We start from the raw sequence: 27,326 nt of genomic DNA, 5'->3' as shown, positions 1-27,326 counted from the left end.
TGTTGGGAAACCCAGCAGCCTCAGCACAAGATAAAGTCCTAGTCGCCCCTGCAGCCTAGCCACCGCAAGTCAGCATCATGCCGGCAGCTTCGCCAGCTTCCCTATTCGCCACCACCAGCAACACGCAGCCGGCCTTTGGCGACAAGCCAGGCATTCTCCCCAGGGCTGTGTCCATTGCTACTGGCTTCGGACTTGCCACCAGGATGCCTAGTACTGGGGACAGTAGCTCGCTCTCTGCCGACACCACACCGGGCCCACTGTTCATGGGACCTGCAGCCCCTACGGCCGGTGGGAGCCTTGGGGTCGGTGTGTCAGCCCCAGGCCTCACTCACTCACAGGCATCCAGACCACTTAACTTCGGGGCAGGACTAAGTGGGGCACCCAGCACCGCTTCTGTTCCTACTTTGGGCCAGACAACCTGCCATCTACCTGACCACGGCAAGGCTGCTGCACTAGGAGGGGCGGGCACCATCCCAGCATTTGGGAACATACCTGATTCCACCTTAAATCCAAACACCTGGGGCCCACCTGGGCTGAGTACAGGTGGTACGGTGATGGCAGGGGACAACACCATCCCCACGATGGGAGGCCCTAGGGTTCCCACTTTCCGTCACTGCACACAGGGCCCATCTGGACGGAGAAAATCTACATGTAAAAGTTCCATCACCAAGGAGAAGAAATCTGTGTCAAGGGACATGTCACTTTCCACCTTCCAACAGAGCACACCACATCTGTTGCAGTTGCAAGTGTGGTCATCACCCGTGGGTTTCAACACACTTCTAGTTCTACCTTATTGCCAAGCACAAGGGGCCCACCTGCCCACAATCTAGGTGGTGGTCGTCTAGGAGGGAACAACATCATGCCCATGATTGGAGGACCTGCTATTCCCGCTTACAACTGGGACCCACCTGGCCAACACACAGGTGGTGCGGATGGAGGGCACAACATCTCACCGGTGCTGGGAGGCCCTGTGTCAATAACTGCCATCAGACTTGGAACCCATCTGTGCAGAGAACCGGGGGGGGGGGGGCATGGGGGACAGCACCACACCTGCTGTGACTGGATACACTTCTGGTGCCACATTCATACAAAGCACCTGAGGCCCCCCCTGGTCAAAACCCAGGTGGTACCATGGGGGATAGCAGCATCCATACTTAGAGAGGAAGCTCCACCCTCAGGAAGAACACTGGGGCCCCCGAGTCAGGACACCCCTCTGACTTAGACGAGCCAGCATTGTGTTTGCAGGCCCCTGGTCAGGGCAGCTGTGCCTGTGCTCATAGGAGTCTGGCAGCCGCATAACCTGCCCAGGGCTTCATAGGAGCCACCAGCGAATTCCTTTCTTCTATGAAGAAACTCAACAAATGAAGAGCAGATCTTATTCTGCAAACTGTGTGTCACCATGAATGGACTTTGCCTCACTGGAAAGTGGCTCAGCCCCTTGAAGTGAAACTTCACTTCCTCTCTTCCTACAGCAAGCCGGAGGACCACACCTCAGGGGTGTGCTAGTGTGTGTGTGTGTGTGTGTGTGTGCGTGTGTGTGTGTGTGTGTGTGTGCTGGAGGGTGAGGAGCATATGAGCCCACTTCAGAACTACACCAGACTTGAGAAGCTCCAGTTAGGAGAATGGAAGACAGCTGGCTGTATCATCCACTGTGCCATCCCTGGCTTGACTGTTAACTTGGCGGACCCAAGTTTTCCCTAGACTTGGAACTGGCAGGATGCCCACTGCTGTTTTCAGATGCTTCCTCTCCCCCTATGCATTTGCCTGAATGGGCCTTTCTCTTTCCCAGCTTTATGTACATATATATATGTCAATAAAACCTTGTTCGTATTAATCTGCTTCTGTTTATGTGTCTTTACTCACTGACTCAGCTGTAGAGGAAGAACTGACATATGTGAGTGGTGATGTGGGAGCCAGACTTAAGACACCAAAATTCTGTGTCCCAGTGACTGGGATGTGGAATTAGGCACACATTATGGCTGCACGTGCTGACTCCTGAAATCTGTTTTCAGTGTAACGAGTGACAATCAGGAGGAACTAAGGTCCAGAGGAGGGAGAGTTGGGGTGACTCACCCTGACTGATTAAGTGTGCTGATGTGTCCAATCCCTGCCGACCCGTGGAGCAGTGCATCGAGTGGGCCGCACGTATCTCAGAAGAATGTTTTTCTCAGACTGATGAAGAGAAGCGACAGGACTTGCCTGTGGTGATGCCAGTTTTTGACAGAAATACCTGCAGCATCCCCAAATCCCAAATCTCTTTCATTGTTCATCACAGACATGTTTGCTGCTTGGGATGCCTTTGTAGACCTGCCTGAGTTAACCCAGCATCTTGACAATAATTTTAAATACTGGAAGGGACGGGACGAAATGAAGCTGCGGAGCCTCCGCCCGCCTCCGCAACAGTGGGCGACACTGCCTGGGGCCCTGACGCGGTGTCCCTCCAGTCACTTGGGATTCCCGAGGGCGGTCAGAGTTCCTTGGTCCTTTCGTCCCCCGGTCTGCAGAGCCTGTCAGAGCACACAGGGACGTCGGCAACCTTCTGTAGCCACCATCTGATGCCACTGCCATAAAGTGAGACTTAGTCCACTCAAGGTACCTGGGCCTGCTGCTGGGGCTCTTCAGAAAGTCACGTGAGAACCACGGTTTGCATTCGCGTCCGTTAAAACATGAGCTCGGGACTGCCCCCGCAAAGGACGGAGATGGATTTCCTGCCAGTGACAGAGAGTGTCTTGTTACAATTTCTCTCAGTTATGTTCAGCACTTAAGAACAGCTAATGGCAATCGGATCTTTTTTCAAATCATAGAAGGTGCAATCACTCACTTGGGAACACTACTGAAAGTGACTTCTCTTTTAAAATTGAACAGAAAATGCAGACAAAGAAATTTTGAAGTTGATTATTAATATCAATTATTACAATGTTTTATTTATTTTATTAGAAGTTCAATATTTTCTATGAATTTAAAAATACTTCAAAGCCAAAGCCAATTTTAAATACCATGACCAAATTTACATGATTCATATTCATTAGATATGTATTACTTCGTGTACAGACTTATTTTCATAATGCAAATTTAAAATATAAAATGACACATTTTTACTGCAAAAAACAAAAACCACACTGGAGGCTAGATAATCCCTGATGTGTGATAAGGAACCACACTTTATGACTGAACTTTTTGAAAATGCTGAAATGTCTTTTGGGGCATCTTTTTATTCAATTGAGACTTAGGCCAGTCATCTTCATACGTTCCCACTACACCCAGAGAGGACGGATTTGGCATCCGGGTTCATGTGTCTGGAGAAACAAAGGAAGAGTTCATACCTGCTCTGTAATTACTGAAAATTTAAGTTGACCTCAAATGTACCATGCTGCTTAAAACAGCAGAAAAGATCCTCTTTAATAACTGGCTTGGCTCTGAGCTAACCCACTAAAATATCAAATCACGAGAGTTATAATTGTGCCCAGTTCTGGCTGACCCTAGACTTCTGCTGGGCCTCCACTAGGTTTAATAATGGCAAAATTCCTGAGTCTGTGCAGCCTATCTTCCAGTTGGAGGGGAGAACAGAAACCCATGTACATTCTCTGGTAGGTTCGCCAGGAATAAATGCTATGGAGATTAAGCAGTATATGGTGAGGTGAGATTGTGGGCAGAGAGGAGCAAGGCTTTCAACTTAAACGGTAGACAGGATAAGTTTTACTGGGAAGGTGGAATTTGAACAGTCTAGAGGGAGGCAGATGAGTCAGACATCTGAGGGAAAAGCATTCCAGATCATGGGAATAACCTCTGCAAGGCCCAGAGGAAGGATGCCAGTGTCCTCAGGGAAGAATCAGTAAATAATGTGGCTGGAATAGAGTCAGCAAGTAGGAGGGAGGGAAGGAGGAAAGGAGGACAGAGAAGATGTGTGTGGAATTCCCTGCATCACCATTTACTGATTGAGTGATCACAAACAGTTAATTCAACCTTCAAGTGTTCCAGTGAACTCAGTGCTTTTCCTATGGCCTATTGACCTCTCAAGAGTTTTGGAAGGATAAAATAATGTAGGGAAGTGACTTATAAGCCATTGTTACTGTTCTATACATAAGGATAGATGGGTAGACAGGTAGATATAGATAGATAGATATATAGATAGATAGATACATAGAGAGATGATAGATAGATAGACAGATAGATGATAGAGAGATAGAGATATATAGACAGACAGATAGATAGATACATAGAGAGACAGAGACAGAGAGATAGAGACAGAGAGAGAGAGAGAGATAGGCAGATAGATAGACAGAGAAGAGAGAGAGACATAGAGAGATAGATAGATAGAGACATAGATAGATAGAGATAGACAGAGAGATAGAGATAGAGAGATAGATAGACACACAGATAGATAGATAGACAGACAGATAGAGATAGATAGATAGATGGATAGATAGACAGAGAGATAGATGGATAGACAAATAGAGAGAGAGATAGATAGGTTGATAGATAGCTAGATAGACAGATAGATACATAATAGTTAAGGACTGAATTTCTGTAAAATCATAATTTTAAATAATAGTTTCATTGAGATATAATTTACTTTCCATATTATTTAAAGTGTACAATTTAATGTGTTATGCATCTACCACCACAATCAATTGTAAAGCTTTCATCCATCCCCCCCCCCAAAAATAATCTACTATAAGTCACTCACTCCCCCACTTCTCCGAACCCTAGGCAGCCACTAATATACTTTGTCTCTACAGATTTGCCTAGTCTGGACATTGCATACAAATGGAATCATACAATTACTTAGCATGTTTTCAAGGTCCATCTATGTTGTAGCATGTATCAGTACTTGATTTCTTTTTATGGCTGAATAATATTCCATGGTGTGGTTATTACTGTGTTTCATTGATCATTCACAGTAAATGGCCATTTGGGTTATTTCCTCTTTGGGGCTCTTATGAATAATGCTGCTGTGGTTGGATTTACGTGCAAGTTTTGTATGCAGGTCTACATTTGTTTTTTAAATTAATAGACTATTTTGGAGCTGTTTCTGGCTTACAGAAAAATTAAGCAGAAAGGACAGAGTTCTCATACTTCCTTACCTCTCAACCCAGTTTCCCCTATTATTAACATCTTACATTAGCATAATATATTTGTTATAGTTAATGAACCAGTATTGATACATTATTACTAACTAATGTCCATGCTTTACTTTACACTTCACTCTTTGTTTTGTACATTATATGATTTTTGACAAATGTGCAATAACCTGTATCCACCATTACAGAACCATACACAGGAGTTTCTCTGCCTTTACAATTCCGGGCTTCACCCATCCTTTTCTCCCTCCCCACAACCTCTGGCAACCACTGATCTTTTGATTGTCTCCACACTTTTGCCTTTTCCTAAATTTCATATAGCTCCAATCATATAATATGCATGTAGCCTTTGCAGATTGGCTTTTTTTCACTTAGCAATATGCATTTAAGCTTCTTCCATGCCTTTTCATGGCTTCATAGCCTTTTCTTTTTATTGCTGAATGCTATTCCTTTGTACGGATACACAATAGCTTGTTTATCCATTCACCTATTGAAAAACATCTTGGTTGATTTCAAGTTTTGGCAATTATGAAAGAAACTGTTATAAACATCCATGTGCAGGATTTTATGTGGACATAACTTTTCAGTTCCTATGGGTAAATACCAAAGAGCATGATTACTAGATCACTGTATGGTAAAAGTATGTTTAGTTCTGTAAGAAACTGCCAAGTATCCTGCTAGCAACAAATGAGAATTCGAGTTGTTCTGCATCGTCAACAACTTTGGTATTTCAGTATTTGGATTTTAGCCATTTGAATAGGTGTGTAGTGGTATCTCATTATTGTTCTAATTTAAAATTCCCTGATGACATGGAATGTGTAGCATCTTTTCATATGCTTATTTGCCATGTGTCTATTTTCTTTGTTTAATCATAGTTGTTTTGGTTTTTTTTAACCAATGCCTGGTAACTCTTGTCCTCCTTTGTCTATTTATATTGTCTTCTTTCTTTCTTTCTTTCTTTCTTGTTCTGTTTTTTTTTTTTTTTTGAGCTTTGGATCATTTAGTCTTTTTCCTGGTATATCAAATTATTTTTTATATTAAAATTGGGCTTAACTTATTTTAGGAAACTATAAAGATACCTCCACATTCTGGATGTCGTTATCGTTCTCTTGAAAAGATTTCCTTTTGCCCATGGCAGACAGTTACTATAGGGACTGGAAACCTTAGTCCATTCTCAGTTTGAGCTCATTCAAAGCTGTTTTTCAGTCTGTGTGAAGGTTGCTGTATTTCTGTCTTGTCCTTCATCTACGGGTGTTGCCCTTTGGGATTACCATATGAGCGTTTGGATTCTCCCTATGCCCAACTACCCATGTATTTGTTAGGCTTTAAATGTAATGGTTTCCGCGGCCCTGTGAGACTAAAGATACACTTAGCTTGTCATTCCATTAGTTGTTGACTTTAGCTTGAGCTTTTGCCGTTTGGCTTCTGTGGTTAGAGTCTTTTGAACTCCTTGGCTTTTCAGCTCCTAGTCTGTAAGATTTGAATCAGCAAATGCCCCAAGGAGAAAAGCTGCACCAAATGTCAAGCTTGCGTCTGTGTTTCCCTTCTCTCCAGAACTTGGCCCACATGTCTTGGTGTCTCTCTAACATTCAGATGCCAGCGAACAGATGTTTTCTTACTTTATCCAGCTTTTCTAAAATGTCTTTGGACTTCACCTGATCTTATGTTATTATTCAACTATCATCTCAATTACCCCTAGGAAGAAAATCTACAATTTCATGTTTTATTTTCTTATTTTCTATATTACCTCCGTTTCTGTAGAGACCTTTTACCTGACTGTTCAGTCTAGTTCCTGTGTTACCAGTAAGATGGAGATAAGGTGGAGGCTAAGAATATTGGGGGGAAACCACTGATGAATGATAGGTCTCGTTCGTTTTGTTTTTCCTCTCCTTATTTACTCCGGCAGCCTACATTTGCCTTTCTTCATTTGACCCAGTTGCCCAAATAAGGAACCCACTCTGGCAAAGACCTGACTTTACTCTCATAAATGTCTGCATGTTAGGATTAGCGAGATGATCAACACCATGCCAAAGCTCTTGGTGCGAGACTTTTGCAGACTTTTGTTATCCCTTTAGTTTGCCTCTTGCCATCACTGCTCAGATTGTTGAGGTTTTCTAAGATTCTGTAGGTCAAACCTCTCTACCTGCATACCAGATGAGCCCTTCTCTCTTTCCTGAGCTCACCTGCGGGAGGTTAGCCCTCGGTTTTTCTTTTTCCCCATCCAATCATAATTGTTCATGAATTCCAAAAAGCCCTCAAAGTACCTGTCATCCCTTTCTCTCCTCTCTTTTTTATCAACACTGTTAAATGTTAAGCATATATTTGCATACCTCTTTCTTACTTACAATGGAATACTGGAAGGCGCGATCATGCAGTGTGAGCCCCACCAAACTAGGACTCATACAACACTCTCCCCCAGGCCTAAACTTGTGACATCCACTGGTTTTCTTATAATATCTTATATGTATCTAAATTTGTAATGATTTAGTTAATTCCTGAGTTATGTGACAATAAGAAATCAGTCAAACTAGCACTACAGAAGCACAGCTTAGACCTAGGGACCAGAACCAAGGACCACAAAAACCTGTTAACCAATAAGTTTCACTTGTACTTTGTGTTTAACAAGTGGGTGAATGGGAAGTGAGGGAAAAGGAGTTTAACTTCATGTCACAGAAACTTGCACTAAAATGAAGAGGAAAATGACCCAGTTCCTGGTTCAAGTCACTATAATCTGCTTCAATAAATAATAACAGCACATAAGAAAAACAAACACTATATGATAGGAACAATGGATAATTAATTACCAGATCAGGGAGGACAGATGACACTTGCTATGGGATTTCATTGCAGAAGGATTCCAAAAAGCACTGGCTTCTTCTGAGAAGACTTCTTAGAACAGGCAGCATTTAAACTGAGTCTTGAACAAGTATATAGAGGGTAGGGAACAGGCCTTCCGGGCAGGGCACAGGCACAGTGTCAGCAATGGCACAAAGGGCTTATGGAATAGGGAACAAAACTGGCTGAACACAGGAGTGCTACGTGTTGGGGAATATGGGGGAAAGGCTGACTGAGGTTGGTTAAATGAAACATCATTAGACGGAAGAGAAAGTAGGTGGAAAGACAGATGGAAGACTGTGGAAAGCCTCTGAAGATGGAGGTCAGCATAATAATATTAAGAAATCAGTGGTACTTTGACACTGTATGAATGTCTAGGTTTAAAAAATCAAGAAAACACAATAAAAGAATAAACTACTGATATAATGATATGTAACCAAAGGCCAGATACCAAAGAATACACACTGTGTGGTGCCCTGTATGTCATATATGGTGAAAGAGGTCAGCTTGGGTGTTGCCCTGGGGGAGTATGGAACAGAAAGAAGTAACAGAGAACCTTGTAGGGTGTTACAAATATTTTATAATACCTTGACCTGGTGTTGGATACATGGGTGCATAGAGATGTAAAAATTCAGTTATTAGCAATGCAACTGGTGTTTATGGTTTGTATGCATACATTAAAAAAAACTCTAGTAGGTTAATTAGGCTGTCAGCTGTATGAAGTAAATTTTGGTCAAGGAACAGCCAAGGTAGTAATGCAGTAATAAGTTATACATGTGCTCACTGTGCTCTAGAACGTCACGACTGGAATACAAGAAATAGGTGTAAGAAAAAAGACAAATGTTCAATATTGATGGTTGGATGAGCTGAATAAATTAGATCACTCTACTTTCAATTTAAGAACTTGGCCAGTGTTTGGATACCTTTGAACAAAGAAAAAAAGGAAATACAATTGTTATTGAGCATATGCTATGTATCAATCCCTGACTTATATTTTGACACACATAAACGTGGGAAATATTGCACCTTGTAACTGAGACAATGAAGATGAGCGACGTGGCTGGTTTTGACACTAGAGGCTGAGAAAACAATCAGCTCATAATCGTAAGAAGTTTGAAGTCGGAGGAAAAGAATCAAGAGGAAATACTGGTAAGTGCCAGGAGCTTCTGGAAACTACATAAGAGATGAAGACCGCAGAACTGTTGAGCTTTCTAAGAGGCCCAATGACTCAGGTAAAAACAGAAGGCTTAAAACTGAAACCTGGGGATATATGTATACATACGGCCGATACACTTTGTTATACAGCAGAAACTAACACAACACTGTAAAGCCATTATACTCCAATAAAGATGTAAAAAACAAAACAAAACACAACAAAAAACCCTGCAAAGTAACAATTTTTAGGACAAACAGTAAAGAATTATAAGAAAAATAATCACATGCCTGTCCCCACACAGAAATATCTTAAGCTCCATCTCAGCATTTCTCGATTGGCCTTTCACAAAATACAGTCCCATCAGCTGAATATAGGTTTCTCAAGTAACTGTGAGTAAGACTGAATTAAAAAAATGAAATCACTTCCTTCCTCCAAAACTTTTCAGAGTACGTAATGTAACAAAGTGAAACCTGAATTTCATGTCGGGATGTAGAGTACGGCTCTTCCCATATGCTTCTGTCTTGTAACTACATCAACATCATCTAAAACCAGTGTTGTGCAGGACAGACATTGTGAAACGCTGCTCTCATCATGTAAGATATCAGGTCCTTCTCAAAATCCATTCTTCCTTCTGCCCTTTCTCATGTTGTCCCTGCCACCTGATGGGTCTCTCCTAAGCTCCACCTGCCAAAACCCTCCCCATTTTTAGGATCCAAGAGATAATAAAAGGCTTACATTACTAAAAGGCAGAGAAAGAAATCCCTTCCCAGGGATCTACATTTCCTTCCTAGGGAAAAGAAAAACTGTAAAGTATACCACAGTGACCTTAAGTCTATGAATGTAACTATGTTGTGTTACTTTGAGTTCTGTAAAAGTCAATGTGCTACAATATATATGGATACGAATATTTGATCTCTTACGTGTAGCTCTTGCCGATAACTTTCATCGTGAGCGAGGTTAATGACTCAGGAGCCACTGTATTTGGCTCAGCCCTTATAACCAGGGAATATTAAAATTGGAAAGGTCCCTAGATATTAGCAAATCTATCCACCTCATATTCTAAGTAAGGAAACTGAGACCTTCATAGATTGGTTATTTATATTAACAAAGGATAAGGATATAAGATATTGGCAGATATATCTCTTAGATTAAGAATTTAGAGATTTTTGTAGAATACTAAGACATTATGTCCACGGATACTGAGACAATGTGGTTTTGTTTTTGTTTTTGTTTTTTTTTATTAATTAATTAATTTATTTTTGGCTGCGTAGGGTCTTCGTTTCTGTGCGAGGGCTTTCTCTAGTTGTGGCAAGCGGGGACCACTCTTCATCGTGGTGCGCGGGCCTCTCACTATAGTGGCCTCTCTCGCTGCGGAGCACAGGGTCCAGACGCGCAGGCTCAGCAGTTGTGGCTCACGGGCCCAGTTGCTCCCCGGCATGTGGGATCTTCCCACACCAGGGCTTGAACCCGTGTCCCCTGCATTAGCAGGCAGATTCTCAACCACTGCGCCACCAGGGAAGCCCAGAGACAATGTGTTTCTTAGTCATCATTTTCTATTGCCGTGACGAAGCGAGGTGGTAGTCAGTAGTTGTACAAAGGGAAAAAGATAACTTTACAAACTCCCAATTTATATACCCAGGGAAATTCATCATTCATGTTATTTAAGCTAACTGGATGCAGTTTATCAGCTACACTGAGGAATGGTGAAGTGTCTATACAATTAACATGTTAGTTTCTGTCATGAGCTCCCTGTTGTTCAAGTGAGTTAATGGTCAGCACTCAACTAGGCACTTAGAGTCCGTTATAAATCTGGACTAAACGTTTATCTGTGGCATCTTTATTCTTCTTTGGTGCCCTTAGGCAGAATTAGCTCTCTTATGTTTTGATAAATTCAAGTATTAAACAGGGCTAAGGTTTCACAAGTTCTTTGGCCTAAACATGGGGGTAAGGAGGACCAATGAGCTGGAGTACTTCTAGATTTGAGAATGGTCAGATTGAGGAAGAAGAGTCTTATACCAGAGGTGAAAGAAGACTGATTAGAATTACCTATTTTTAAACATTCCGACCCTTTTCAATGTTCTAAAGTGATCATGAAGTACATGGGTATGCTAGGAAGTAAGGGAGTCAACCAAGAATATTCTGTAAGAGTTTGTGGATGGCAATAAAGAGGCAAGGAAGATAGAGAACAGACTAGAAAAGGCTTCGGTTGGCCATAATGAAGTCAGAAGGAGAAGGAGAAGAAGAATGACAGATGCAATGGGAAAGAGAAAGCAAGAATAGAGAAGCAAAAGGGAAAGTAGAAAAATGAGACAAATTTGGAGAAGGAAATGAGGAAGAAAACTGGGTGAAAGAGGGAAGCACTGATGGTAGACCACATGACACTCAAAACTTAACACGATGGGGCTTCCCTGGTGGCGCAGTGGTTGAGAATCTGCCTGCCAATGCAGGGGACACGGGTTCGAGCCCTGGTCCGGGAAGATCCCGCAGGTCACGGAGCAAATGGGCCCGTGAGCCACAATTACTGAGCCTGCGCGTCTGGACCCTGTGCTCCGCAGAGAGAGAGGCCGCGATAGTGAGAGGCCCGCGCACCGCGATGAAGAGTGGCCCCCGCTTGCCACAACTAGAGAAAGCCCTCGCAGAGAAACGAAGATCCAACACAGCCATAAATAAATAAATAAATAAATAAAATTAAAAAAAAAAAACTTAACACGATGCACATTTAAGGTGTGCCACCAATGGCCATGGTCATTACCCTCAAATAGTTTACAATATGTGTTTCAAAGACATTTATAAATTGAAAATGCCATTAAAATAAGTGCCAGGGTAAAAGTATTCATGGAATTGTATGGGAGAATAAAAAGTCTCCCGTCAAAGAGCCTTCTGAGACATAGGAAAAAAAAGAAAAACCTAAAAAGCATAAGACTCTTCCTATTTTCATTTCCAATGATACATCCCCATCTTGATGATCAATCAGCGATTTAAATGTCAACTATAAACCCAGTATTTTATTAGCTGCTATGCAGTATACTGGAGCAATAGAAGAGAGAGGACCTCAAACCCTCTGTTCCCTCAAACTGAAAGGCAGGCTTCCTGACCCCTCCAGACCACTACTGGACACAGGGAACACACACTAATGTTTCAGGACCCCAACCAACAGTCACCTGCTTTGTGATGACTTCCGTGACACACCCCCACTAACACCACTGACTCTGCTGCTCCTACGGGACATTACATATATTTCCTATTTTAACACATACCACAGTGCAGTATAATTATGATTGCAGATACATGTTCTAACAATTTAAAGAGAATGATGACTTTTTTGCTCTTTACATCTTGCTATTTCCCTTCTCATAATATTTCTTGAAGAGAAACCATAAAAATATAAACAAACACAAAAAACAGAAATTATACAAAATGTGTGCTTTGCGGCTTAACACAAACTTAAGTAAAATTCGTTCTGACAGCATCCAGCATGACAAACTTCCATGGTACAAATGAGAATGGACCAAGGTTTGAGCAGGTACAGGAGACAATCCAGGCATGAACAACACCAAGAAAAGGTAGACAGGAAGTAACATGGTGTGTAGGAAATCACGAGACCAGTCTGATGGGAAGAGACTTAAACAAGACTGAAACTCACTTTCTAAACCTCCATCTCCAATTGGACAATTCGCAAGACACAGGTGCACCAAAGTGGCCTATTTATTCAATCCCTTTAATGGGGAGAACAGTTTAAAATTTTACCCGTTTAGTTTGCCCCAAAAGCAACTATCAAATGTTGGCAGGACACAATGAAGGCTTACCTTTGTTAACATAGTTAAGTCTCTCTCTCTCAGAACTAGCCCATTTAGCTCCAGGTTCCTTATTGCACCCGACGCACTTACACAGCATTCGTGAGCTTTACACAACTGGAAGGTCACATCTTTGTTTCTTATTGCAGGAACACAACTTCTGGAAACTTTATTTCTGTCACAACCTAAAGCAAAATTATTGTAAAATGAGTGATTTAAACCGTACATTTTATCATCATTAAAAAGCATCTAAAAAGGAAAAAAAGCATCTGCTCTGTGCTAAGGATTAGAAACGACTCCTGCCCTTAAAGCCTCGTTAAGGAGGGACATGTATAAACTCAAAATTTCAATCACATGAGATAAAGAACCAAAATTAAGCAACCAATAAAAGCCAAGACATTGTGGAAGTCATCAACCACAGAAAGATTGCAACACATTTTGAGAAGGCAAACAATGAAATGGAGGAGCCATGAATAAAATGATTAAGAAAAGACTACCCTAAGTAGGGTCTGCACAAAGCCAGTCAGCTTTTGCTGAGCTCTGGTTATAGTAAAGGGCAGAGGAAAGAAGAGGGGCTGAAAACAAGGAGACAAACATCAGTTTAGGAACAAAAGTTCATTTAATGAGCTCCAGGGAACACCCAGCCTGCTGCCATACTAACTCATGAATTACAATGGATTGTTGGTAAGTAAGACAAGAAAACAGGGAACAAACAAAACAAACAAAAATCAAGACATCGTTTCTTACAGAACTCTTCTCAAATGAGATCAAGGAACTATGGTTCAATGCCACAGCTGTAAATCATTTCTGCTCCTGGAGAGGTTAGAAAGGGCTTATAATATTTAGCCCTTTTTTTCAGACAGAATTTAGGTCTGAGCAAAACCTTTTGTGTCCTCAAACCTCAAAGTTTATTGGGGATGGAAGTCCAAATTAGCTGTCACATATCATAAAAAGAATCTCATGGGCAGAGGGTCAAACTAATTTTGGAATATATGAATTATGCCCAGTGTTATTTTCAATAGATTTGAAACTAAAATATATAAATACATTTTTATTGATCTATATGACTCTGGGTTCTGAAACTTCTACATGTCACATGCGTGATACATAACACACAATGTCAGCCCCAGGAGACAGAAAACACTCCAATGAAGCAAGCCAAAGAAACAAGTTTCAAACAAGGTAAAGTCATGTGTAGACCAGGATTTTTCAATTCCTTCCTGTCATGCTGAAGCTTCCAGCTCCTGAATAACAACACATGTTTCCCTTGCCCTAGACACCCAAGAGTATGTCTCCTCTCTTGGGCGTAAGAATCGCTAGAGTTACATATGTGTAGTAAACAGTGGACCCAGCTGGCATACTCACAATGACCAAATTGTGTTGATCGTACTTTAAACCAATACATCACTCCACGATGAAGTTGCAATAAACGATATATTTGCTTGCCAGACATGAATGAGATGCCTTACTGGATATACTCCAGGAAGGCCAGAGAAACTGGAATAATTTACTGGTGAATTTCTTTCCGGATAGCCCATGATTTGTCTAGAATATAAGCTTTACATATCTGGATCCTTCACACTAGACCAAAGGGAAAATCTGGGCTGCAAGCCTCAAACAGAAATGTGGGGCGCTGCTATGCTGACAGCTGGTGCTCCCTGACCTGTATCTTCTGAGACTAGAACCCCGTGTGGTGGATGACCAATTCATGCGTTGAACAAAAGAAGACCTCCTACAGGGCAGTGTACGTGTTCATCACACGTATGGCACTTAGGGCTAAGTACCATAAGGGCCACAAGAAAAAAAAACAAAAGTAACACATGAAGCATATATGATAAGGAGGCGCCACAGTCCAGAGCACGAGCTCTGGAATCACACAGCCTTGCTTCGAATCCCAGCTAAGCCACTACCATCTGTATAACCTGAAGAACAGTCGAAGGTTTAAATGTTGTTTTACCAAATTTCGAAAAGGAAGCGAAGAAAGAACCTATCTGCCAGGAAGGGACATCGTGGGCTGCAGCACCCAGGCGGGTCAGGGCTCTGCATCCCCTGCTCAGAAACCTTCGCCACCTGGCTCATGGTGATGCTGGCAGCTGAGCAGCCCTGGAGAAGGTGCTCCCGTCATCAGGCCTCGCAGAGAAGCTGGGGAGGTCCCTGGAGGAGGCGGGCCACAGCCTGGCAAGCTCTGGGTGCCTCCTGCACTCAGCTCTGAACAGGCTCTGGTCCCTGGGCCCCTTGGGGGGGAAGGGCTGGCCGATACATACGCAGGGCTGAGGGGCCTGCAGAGCCGGTGCCCAGGCAGGGTGAGCTCTGGAGGAGAAGGCTTCCACAGTCCCCAACAGTCTCCGCATGGTGGTCCATCTGGTGCCAAACACCTGCCACCCACAGCGAGAAGTCCCAGCCACTAGAAAGTCCAGAAGGGGTCGGGCACTGGGGCCCCGCCCTTTGCCCTTGGGCCGGGGTTTCTCCAGGGGCTGGGCTTGCATGCGCCCCCCACCCCCCGCCCTGCCCCGCCCGCCCTTTCTCTGTGACGAGTACAATGGACATGTCACAAGCGCCAGGCTGAGCCATCCAGTGTCCAGTGCGTGCTAGACCTTGAGAGGAGGTGAAGCGAAGGAGAAGCTCTCCCAGTTTCACACTCTGTTCTCGGATCGCTTGGCGCACAACCGGTCCTACATGGGCAATGTACTATGCAAATTTCGTACCTGGCTCCGCCACGGCCGCCGGCCCCGCCGCCCGCCCCGCCGTGGGGCCCCGGTGGGCTGTCACCCGCTGGTTTGGCCCTCCTGGGAGGCTGCCACATCTGACCGGGACCACCCTGCTGCTCCAGCGCCTGCCTTCTGCCCTGAGCAGGGAGTCAACGTCAGGAAGCCGGTACCATCCAGTCACCTCCCACTGAGGAGAGGGGGGCTGGGGAAAACAGGGGCAGAACGGAAAATGACAGCCTGGGAAGGAGGTGAGAAGAGGGAGGTGAAGGCCCCATCCCATGCCGTGCTGTCCTCTGCCCCAACCGCATGCTGCTCCCTGCTGCTGGAGAGGCCAACAAAAAAAGTGCTGGGTGAAGACCACCGGCCCAAATCACCAGGTTCACTGACGTCTGGGAAGGAGCTGCAGCGTGAAGAGTCTTCACGCATCCCAACAAGAAGCTCCTCTTCCCTGCTATCTACCAGCAGTAGGCCCTGGAAGCGGAAGATTCCCCTGCCGCTTTTTCTGCCGCTGCCAGGGCTGAGGTCGCCCCCGTCGGGGAACGAGGCACTGACGTGGGATCGAGGTGAGCTGCCCCCTCCTCCTAAGCTTCCGTGCTTAGCTGCTGCCAAACACCCAGGCACCTTGGAGAAGAACATTCAGTGTCGCTGGAAAAAGATCCCCAAGAACGTGAGGAAGGTCCAGCCACCGTCCCATGAAAAAGAACCCCCAACACCCATCTGTGTAGCTCCTACCCCTCCTTTAAACTCACCTACCCCTCTTCCAGCCCCTACCATCGATCCCCCTATTGTAACTGGGCAGCCCAGGACTTCTGTGGCAATCCCTTCCACCAGCATGGTCACGGCATCTGGAAGTGTGACCTTTCAGCCTAGCGTCTACATGGACACTGCTGCCCCTTCCGGAGCTGTCAGTTTCCATTCGGCTCCTGTTTACCACAGCCCCCCATTTACAGCTCCGGCCAGCATCGGTGATTCAGCAGGCAGCACCTCTGACACTGTACCTATGGACACCACACCTCCTTCCCAGGCTGTCATTTTCCATTCGGCTCCTGCTTTCCCCAGCCCCCCAGTTACGACTTCGGCCGTCACCGGTGCTTCAGCAGGCAGCAGCTCTGACACTGTACCTATGGACACTACACCTCCTTCCCAGGCTGTCATTTTCCATTCGGCTCCTGCTTTCCCCAGCCCCCCAGTTACGGCTTCGGCCGTCACCAATGTTTCAGCAGGCAGCAGCTCTGACACTGTACCTATGGACACCACACCTCCTTCCCAGGCTGTCATTTTCCATTCGGCTCCTGTTTTCCCCAGCCCCCCAGTTACGGCCTCAGCCGTCACCAATGCTTCAGCAGGCAGCAGCTCTGGCACTGTACCTATGGACACCACACCTCCTTCCCAGGCTGTCATTTTCCAGTCTGCCCCTGTCTCCAGGCAGAACCAATAGGCATTTCACAGGGCTGTTCCTAGTTCTGGGAACACACCTCCCAGTAGTAGCAATGCCTCAGCCCATGCCTCGACGCATTTACCTGCAACGTGGTCAACAGATAGACCAACACTTCAAGCTTCCTTAGACCCAGGTCTCCCGTCTCAGGCCACATTGGGGGCCAACGATGGGCAGAGGCCTAACGATAATTTTCTGTTGGGAAACCCAGCAGCCTCAGCACAAGATAAAGTCCTAGTCGCCCCTGCAGCCTAGCCACCGCAAGTCAGCATCATGCCGGCAGCTTCGCCAGCTTCCCTATTCGCCACCACCAGCAACACGCAGCCGGCCTTTGGCGACAAGCCAGGCATTCTCCCCAGGGCTGTGTCCATTGCTACTGGCTTCGGACTTGCCACCAGGATGCCTAGTACTGGGGACAGTAGCTCGCTCTCTGCCGACACCACACCGGGCCCACTGTTCATGGGACCTGCAGCCCCTACGGCCGGTGGGAGCCTTGGGGTCGGTGTGTCAGCCCCAGGCCTCACTCACTCACAGGCATCCAGACCACTTAACTTCGGGGCAGGACTAAGTGGGGCACCCAGCACCGCTTCTGTTCCTACTTTGGGCCAGACAACCTGCCATCTACCTGACCACGGCAAGGCTGCTGCACTAGGAGGGGCGGGCACCATCCCAGCATTTGGGAACATACCTGATTCCACCTTAAATCCAAACACCTGGGGCCCACCTGGGCTGAGTACAGGTGGTACGGTGATGGCAGGGGACAACACCATCCCCACGATGGGAGGCCCTAGGGTTCCCACTTTCCGTCACTGCACACAGGGCCCATCTGGACGGAGAAAATCTACATGTAAAAGTTCCATCACCAAGGAGAAGAAATCTGTGTCAAGGGACATGTCACTTTCCACCTTCCAACAGAGCACACCACATCTGTTGCAGTTGCAAGTGTGGTCATCACCCGTGGGTTTCAACACACTTCTAGTTCTACCTTATTGCCAAGCACAAGGGGCCCACCTGCCCACAATCTAGGTGGTGGTCGTCTAGGAGGGAACAACATCATGCCCATGATTGGAGGACCTGCTATTCCCGCTTACAACTGGGACCCACCTGGCCAACACACAGGTGGTGCGGATGGAGGGCACAACATCTCACCGGTGCTGGGAGGCCCTGTGTCAATAACTGCCATCAGACTTGGAACCCATCTGTGCAGAGAACCGGGGGGGGGGCATGGGGGACAGCACCACACCTGCTGTGACTGGATACACTTCTGGTGCCACATTCATACAAAGCACCTGAGGCCCCCCCTGGTCAAAACCCAGGTGGTACCATGGGGGATAGCAGCATCCATACTTAGAGAGGAAGCTCCACTCTCAGGAAGAACACTGGGGTCCCCGAGTCAGGACACCCCTCTGACTTAGACGAGCCAGCATTGTGTTTGCAGGCCCCTGGTCAGGGCAGCTGTGCCTGTGCTCATAGGAGTCTGGCAGCCTCATAACCTGCCCAGGGCTTCATAGGAGCCACCAGCGAATTCCTTTCTTCTATGAAGAAACTCAACAAATGAAGAGCAGATCTTATTCTGCAAACTGTGTGTCACCATGAATGGACTTTGCCTCACTGGAAAGTGGCTCAGCCCCTTGAAGTGAAACTTCACCTCCTCTCTTCCTACAGCAAGCCGGAGGACCACACCTCAGAGGTGTGCTAGTGTGTGTGTGTGTGTGTGTGTGTTTGTGTGTGTGTGTGTGTGTGCTGGAGGGTGAGGAGCATATGAGCCCACTTCAGAACTACACCAGACTTGAGAAGCTCCAGTTAGGAGAATGGAAGACAGCTGGCTGTATCATCCACTGTGCCATCCCTGGCTTGACTGTTAACTTGGCGGACCCAAGTTTTCCCTAGACTTGGAACTGGCAGGATGCCCACTGCTGTTTTCAGATGCTTCCTCTCCCCCTATGCATTTGCCTCAATGGGCCTTTCTCTTTCCCAGCTTTATGTACATATATATATATGTCAATAAAACCTTGTTCGTATTAATCTGCTTCTGTTTATGTGTCTTTACTCACTGACTCAGCTGTAGAGGAAGAACTGACATATGTGAGTGGTGATGTGGGAGCCAGACTTAAGACACCAAAATTCTGTGTCCCAGTGACTGGGATGTGGAATTAGGCACACATTATGGCTGCACGTGCTGACTCCTGAAATCTGTTTTCAGTGTAACGAGTGACAATCAGGAGGAACTAAGGTCCAGAGGAGGGAGAGTTGGGGTGACTCACCCTGACTGATTAAGTGTGCTGATGTGTCCAATCCCTGCCGACCCGTGGAGCAGTGCATCGAGTGGGCCGCACGTATCTCAGAAGAATGTTTTTCTCAGACTGATGAAGAGAAGCGACAGGACTTGCCTGTGGTGATGCCAGTTTTTGACAGAAATACCTGCAGCATCCCCAAATCCCAAATCTCTTTCATTGTTCATCACAGACATGTTTGCTGCTTGGGACGCCTTTGTAGACCTGCCTGAGTTAACCCAGCATCTTGACAATAATTTTAAATACTGGAAGGGACGGGACGAAATGAAGCTGCGGAGCCTCCGCCCGCCTCCGGAACAGTGGGCGACACTGCCTGGGGCCCTGACGCGGTGTCCCTCCAGTCACTTGGGATTCCCGAGGGCGGTCAGAGTTCCTTGGTCCTTTCGTCCCCCGGTCTGCAGAGCCTGTCAGAGCACACAGGGACGTCGGCAACCTTCTGTAGCCACCATCTGATGCCACTGCCATAAAGTGAGACTTAGTCCACTCAAGGTACCTGGGCCTGCTGCGGGGGCTCTTCAGAAAGTCACGTGAGAACCACGGTTTGCATTCGCGTCCGTTAAAACATGAGCTCGGGACTGCCCCCGCAAAGGACGGAGATGGATTTCCTGCCAGTGACAGAGAGTGTCTTGTTACAATTTCTCTCAGTTATGTTCAGCACTTAAGAACAGCTAATGGCAATCGGATCTTTTTTCAAATCATAGAAGGTGCAATCACTCACTTGGGAACACTACTGAAAATGACTTCTCTTTTAAAATTGAACAGAAAATGCAGACAAAGAAATTTTGAAGTTGATTATTAATATCAATTATTACAATGTTTTATTTATTTTATTAGAAGTTCAATATTTTCTATGAATTTAAAAATACTTCAAAGCCAAAGCCAACTTTAAATACCATGACCAAATTTACATGATTCATATTCATTAGATATGTATTACTTCGTGTACAGACTTATTTTCATAATGCAAATTTAAAATATAAAATGACACATTTTTACTGCAAAAAACAAAAACCACACTGGAGGCTAGATAATCCCTGATGTGTGATAAGGAACCACACTTTATGACTGAACTTTTTGAAAATGCTGAAATGTCTTTTGGGGCATCTTTTTATTCAATTGAGACTTAGGCCAGTCATCTTCATACATTCCCACTACACCCAGAGAGGACGGATTTGGCATCCGGGTTCATGTGTCTGGAGAAACAAAGGAAGAGTTCATACCTGCTCTGTAATTACTGAAAATTTAAGTTGACCTCAAATGTACCATGCTGCTTAAAACAGCAGAAAAGATCCTCTTTAATAACTGGCTTGGCTCTGAGCTAACCCACTAAAATATCAAATCACGAGAGTTATAATTGTGCCCAGTTCTGGCTGACCCTAGACTTCTGCTGGGCCTCCACTAGGTTTAATAATGGCAAAATTCCTGAGTCTGTGCAGCCTATCTTCCACTTGGAGGGGAGAACAGAAACCCATGTACATTCTCTGGTAGGTTCGCCAGGAATAAATGCTATGGAGATTAAGCAGTATATGGTGAGGTGAGATTGTGGGCAGAGAGGAGCAAGGCTTTCAACTTAAACGGTAGACAGGATAAGTTTTACTGGGAAGGTGGAATTTGAACAGTCTAGAGGGAGGCAGATGAGTCAGACATCTGAGGGAAAAGCATTCCAGATCATGGGAATAACCTCTGCAAGGCCCAGAGGAAGGATGCCAGTGTCCTCAGGGAAGAATCAGTAAATAATGTGGCTGGAATAGAGTCAGCAAGTAGGAGGGAGGAAAGGAGGAAAGGAGGACAGAGAAGATGTGTGTGGAATTCCCTGCATCACCATTTACTGATTGAGTGATCACAAACAGTTAATTCAACCTTCAAGTGTTCCAGTGAACTCAGTGCTTTTCCTATGGCCTATTGACCTCTCAAGAGTTTTGGAAGGATAAAATAATGTAGGGAAGTGACTTATAAGCCATTGTTACTGTTCTATACATAAGGATAGATGGGTAGACAGGTAGATATAGATAGATAGATACATAGATAGATAGATACATAGAGAGATGATAGATAGATAGACAGATAGATGATAGAGAGATAGAGATATATAGACAGACAGATAGATAGATACATAGAGAGACAGATAGAGACAGAGAGATAGAGAGAGAGAGAGAGAGATAGGCAGATAGATAGACAGAGAAGAGAGAGAGACATAGAGAGATAGATAGATAGAGACATAGATAGATAGATAGAGATAGAGAGATAGAGATAGAGAGATAGACACACAGATAGATAGACAGACAGATAGACAGAGAGATAGATAAATAGATAGATTGGTAGATAGACAGATAGAGAGATAGATGGATAGATAGACAGAGAGATAGAGTGATAGATAGATTGATAGATAGCTAGATAGACAGATAGATACATAATAGTTAAGGACTGAATTTCTGTAAAATCATAATTTTAAATAATAGTTTCATTGAGATATAATTTACTTTCCATATTATTTAAAGTGTACAATTTAATGTGTTATGCATCTACCACCACAATCAATTGTAAAACTTTCATCCACCCCCCCCCCAAAAATAATCTACTATAAGTCACTCACTCCCCCACTTCTCCAAACCCTAGGCAGCCACTAATATACTTTGTCTCTACAGATTTGCCTAGTCTGGACATTGTATACAAATGGAATCATACAATTACTTAGCATGTTTTCAAGGTCCATCTATGTTGTAGCATGTATCAGTACTTGATTTCTTTTTATGGCTGAATAATATTCCATGGTGTGGATATTACTGTGTTTCATTGATCATTCACAGTAAATGGCCATTTGGGTTATTTCCTCTTTGGGGCTCTTATGAATAATGCTGCTGTGGTTGGATTTACGTGCAAGTTTTGTATGCAGGTCTACATTTGTTTTTTAAATTAATAGACTATTTTGGAGCTGTTTCTGGCTTACAGAAAAATTAAGCAGAAAGGACAGAGTTCTCATACTTCCTTACCTCTCAACCCAGTTTCCCCTATTACTAACATCTTACATTAGCATAATATATTTGTTATAGTTAATGAACCAATATTGATACATTATTACTAACTAATGTCCATGCTTTACTTTACACTTCACTCTTTGTTTTGTACATTATATGATTTTTGACAAATGTGCAATAACCTGTATCCACCATTACAGAACCATACACAGGAGTTTCTCTGCCTTTACAATTCCGGGCTTCACCCATCCTTTTCTCCCTCCCCACAACCTCTGGCAACCACTGATCTTTTGATTGTCTCCACACTTTTGCCTTTTCCTAAATTTCATATAGCTCCAATCATATAATATGCATGTAGCCTTTGCAGATTGGCATTTTTTCACTTAGCAATATGCATTTAAGCTTCTTCCATGCCTTTTCATGGCTTCATAGCCTTTTCTTTTTATTGCTGAATGCTATTCCTTTGTACGGATACACAATAGCTTGTTTATCCATTCACCTATTGAAAAACATCTTGGTTGATTTCAAGTTTTGGCAATTATGAAAGAAACTGTTATAAACATCCATGTGCAGGATTTTATGTGGACATAACTTTTCAGTTCCTATGGGTAAATACCAAAGAGCATGATTACTAGATCACTGTATGGTAAAAGTATGTTTAGTTCTGTAAGAAACTGCCAAGTATCCTGCTAGCAACAAATGAGAATTCGAGTTGTTCTGCATCGTCAACAACTTTGGTATTTCAGTATTTGGATTTTAGCCATTTGAATAGGTGTGTAGTGGTATCTCATTATTGTTCTAATTTAAAATTCCCTGATGACATGGAATGTGTAGCATCTTTTCATATGCTTATTTGCCATGTGTCTATTTTCTTTGTTTAATCATAGTTGTTTTGGTTTTTTTTAACCAATGCCTGGTAACTCTTGTCCTCCTTTGTCTATTTATATTGTCTTCTTTCTTTCTTGTTCTGTTTTTTTTTTTTTTTTTTTTTTTTTTTGAGCTTTGGATCATTTAGTCTTTTTCCTGGTATATCAAATTATTTTTTATATTAAAATTGGGCTTAACTTATTTTAGGAAACTGTAAAGATACCTCCACATTCTGGATGTCGTTATCGTTCTCTTGAAAAGATTTCCTTTTGCCCATGGCAGACAGTTACTATAGGGACTGGAAACCTTAGTCCATTCTCAGTTTGAGCTCATTCAAAGCTGTTTTTCAGTCTGTGTGAAGGTTGCTCTATTTCTGTCTTGTCCTTCCTCTACGGGTGTTGCCCTTTGGGATTACCATATGAGCGTTTGGATTCTCCCTATGCCCAACTACCCATGTATTTGTTAGGCTTTAAATGTAATGGTTTCCGCAGCCCTGTGAGACTAAAGATACACTTAGCTTGTCATTCCATTAGTTGTTGCCTTTAGCTTGAGCTCTTGCCGTTTGGCTTCTGTGGTTAGAGTCTTTTGAACTCCTTGGCTTTTCAGCTCCTAGTCTGTAAGATTTGAATCAGCAAATGCCCCAAGGAGAAAAGCTGCACCAAATGTCAAGCTTGCGTCTGTGTTTCCCTTCTCTCCAGAACTTGGCCCACATGTCTTGGTGTCTCTCTAACATTCAGATGCCAGCGAACAGATGTTTTCTTACTTTATCCAGCTTTTCTAAAATGTCTTTGGACTTCACCTGATCTTATGTTATTATTCAACTATCATCTCAATTACCCCTAGGAAGAAAATCTACAATTTCATGTTTTATTTTCTTATTTTCTATATTACCTCCGTTTCTGTAGAGACCTTTTACCTGACTGTTCAGTCTAGTTCCTGTGTTACCAGTAAGATGGAGATAAGGTGGAGGCTAAGAATATTGGGGGGAAACCACTGATGAATGATAGGTCTCGTTCGTTTTGTTTTTCCTCTCCTTATTTACTCCGGCAGCCTACATTTGCCTTTCTTCATTTGACCCAGTTGCCCAAATAAGGAACCCACTCTGGCAAAGACCTGACTTTACTCTCATAAATGTCTGCATGTTAGGATTAGCGAGATGATGAACACCATGCCAAAGCTCTTGGTGCGAGACTTTTGCAGACTTTTGTTATCCCTTTAGTTTGCCTCTTGCCATCACTGCTCAGATTGTTGAGGTTTTCTAAGATTCTGTAGGTCAAACCTCTCTACCTGCATACCAGATGAGCCCTTCTCTCTTTCCTGAGCTCACCTGCGGGAGGTTAGCCCTCGGTTTTTCTTTTTCCCCATCCAATCATAATTGTTCATGAATTCCAAAAAGCCCTCAAAGTACCTGTCATCCCTTTCTCTCCTCTCTTTTTTATCAACACTGTTAAATGTTAAGCATATATTTGCATACCTCTTTCTTACTTACAATGGAATACTGGAAGGCGCGATCATGCAGTGTGAGCCCCACCAAACTAGGACTCATACAACACTCTCCCCCAGGCCTAAACTTGTGACATCCACTGGTTTTCTTATAATATCTTATATGTATCTAAATTTGTAATGATTTAGTTAATTCCTGAGTTATGTGACAATAAGAAATCAGTCAAACTAGCACTACAGAAGCACAGCTTAGACCTAGGGACCAGAACCAAGGACCACAAAAACCTGTTAACCAATAAGTTTCACTTGTACTTTGTGTTTAACAAGTGGGTGAATGGGAAGTGAGGGAAAAGGAGTTTAACTTCATGTCACAGAAACTTGCACTAAAATGAAGAGGAAAATGACCCAGTTCCTGGTTCAAGTCACTATAATCTGCTTCAATAAATAATAACAGCACATAAGAAAAACAAACACTATATGATAGGAACAATGGATAATTAATTACCAGATCAGGGAGGACAGATGACACTTGCTATGGGATTTCATTGCAGAAGGATTCCAAAAAGCACTGGCTTCTTCTGAGAAGACTCCTTAGAACAGGCAGCATTTAAACTGAGTCTTGAACAAGTATATAGAGGGTAGGGAACAGGCCTTCCGGGCAGGGCACAGGTACAGTGTCAGCAATGGCACAAAGGGCTTATGGAATAGGGAACAAAACTGGCTGAACACAGGAGTGCTACGTGTTGGGGAATATGGGGGAAAGGCTGACTGAGGTTGGTTAAATGAAACATCATTAGACGGAAGAGAAAGTAGGTGGAAAGACAGATGGAAGACTGTGGAAAGCCTCTGAAGATGGAGGTCAGCATAATAATATTAAGAAATCAGTGGTACTTTGACACTGTATGAATGTCTAGGTTTAAAAAATCAAGAAAACACAATAAAAGAATAAACTACTGATATAATGATATGTAACCAAAGGCCAGATACCAAAGAATACACACTGTGTGATGCCCTGTATGTCATATATGGTGAAAGAGGTCAGCTTGGGTGTTGCCCTGGGGGAGTATGGAACAGAAAGAAGTAACAGAGAACCTTGTAGGGTGTTACAAATATTTTATAATACCTTGACCTGGTGTTGGATACATGGGTGCATAGAGATGTAAAAATTCAGTTATTAGCGATGCAACTGGTGTTTATGGTTTGTATGCATACATTAAAAAAAACTCTAGTAGGTTAATTAGGCTGTCAGCTGTATGAAGTAAATTTTGGTCAAGGAACAGCCAAGGTAGTAATGCAGTAATAAGTTATACATGTGCTCACTGTGCTCTAGAACGTCACGACTGGAATACAAGAAATAGGTGTAAGAAAAAAGACAAATGTTCAATATTGATGGTTGGATGAGCTGAATAAATTAGATCACTCTACTTTCAATTTAAGAACTTGGCCAGTGTTTGGATACCTTTGAACAAAGAAAAAAAGGAAATACAATTGTTATTGAGCATATGCTATGTATCAATCCCTGACTTATATTTTGACACACATAAACGTGGGAAATATTGCACCTTGTAACTGAGACAATGAAGATGAGCGACGTGGCTGGTTTTGACACTAGAGGCTGAGAAAACAATCAGCTCATAATCGTAAGAAGTTTGAAGTCGGAGGAAAAGAATCAAGAGGAAATACTGGTAAGTGCCAGGAGCTTCTGGAAACTACATAAGAGATGAAGACCGCAGAACTGTTGAGCTTTCTAAGAGGCCCAATGACTCAGGTAAAAACAGAAGGCTTAAAACTGAAACCTGGGGATATATGTATACATACGGCCGATACACTTTGTTATACAGCAGAAACTAACACAACACTGTAAAGCAATTATACTCCAATAAAGATGTAAAAAAAAAAAAAAAAAAAACACAAAAAACCCTGCAAAGTAACAATTTTTAGGACAAACAGTAAAGAATTATAAGAAAAATAATCACATGCCTGTCCCCACACAGAAATATCTTAAGCTCCATCTCAGCATTTCTCGATTGGCCTTTCACAAAATACAGTCCCATCAGCTGAATATAGGTTTCTCAAGTAACTGTGAGTAAGACTGAATTAAAAAATGAAATCACTTCCTTCCTCCAAAACTTTTCAGAGTACGTAATGTAACAAAGTGAAACCTGAATTTCATGTCGGGATGTAGAGTACGGCTCTTCCCATATGCTTCTGTCTTGTAACTACATCAACATCATCTAAAACCAGTGTTGTGCAGGACAGACATTGTGAAACGCTGCTCTCATCATGTAAGATATCAGGTCCTTCTCAAAATCCATTCTTCCTTCTGCCCTTTCTCATGTTGTCCCTGCCACCTGATGGGTCTCTCCTAAGCTCCACCTGCCAAAACCCTCCCCATTTTTAGGATCCAAGAGATAATAAAAGGCTTACATTACTAAAAGGCAGAGAAAGAAATCCCTTCCCAGGGATCTACATTTCCTTCCTAGGGAAAAGAAAAACTGTAAAGTATACCACAGTGACCTTAAGTCTATGAATGTAACTATGTTGTGTTACTTTGAGTTCTGTAAAAGTCAATGTGCTACAATATATATGGATACGAATATTTGATCTCTTACGTGTAGATCTTGCCGATAACTTTCATCGTGAGCGAGGTTAATGACTCAGGAGCCACTGTATTTGGCTCAGCCCTTATAACCAGGGAATATTAAAATTGGAAAGGTCCCTAGATATTAGCAAATCTA

The 27,326-nt window shown here is 43.5% G+C and overlaps 1 protein-coding gene across 5 annotated transcripts in view; it reads right to left on the bottom strand.

Moving 5' to 3' along the window:
- Positions 1-27,326, bottom strand: part of LOC309658679 (olfactory receptor 10H1-like) — a 119,838-nt gene that overhangs the window by 77,572 nt on the left and 14,940 nt on the right. For 2 of the 5 annotated variants that reach the window (XR_014262371.1, XM_082457528.1), the window contains exon 1: positions 12,879-13,113. The exons of 1 other annotated variant lie outside the window; for it this stretch is intronic. The gene's annotated coding sequence lies outside the window, so the exon portion shown is untranslated. Of the gene's footprint in view, positions 1-12,878; positions 13,114-15,652; positions 15,777-17,936; positions 19,909-27,326 lie in introns of those variants that run through there. 2 more of the 5 variants (XR_014262366.1, XR_014262367.1) reach the window with 2 other exon arrangements.

The sequence above is a fragment of the Balaenoptera physalus genome (assembly GCF_965194825.1).
Source record: "Balaenoptera physalus genome assembly, chromosome: 3".
Classification (NCBI taxonomy): Eukaryota; Metazoa; Chordata; class Mammalia; order Artiodactyla; family Balaenopteridae; genus Balaenoptera; species Balaenoptera physalus.
Note: the sequence above shows the minus strand (reverse complement) of the source record. Positions and strands in the feature narration are given on the sequence as shown.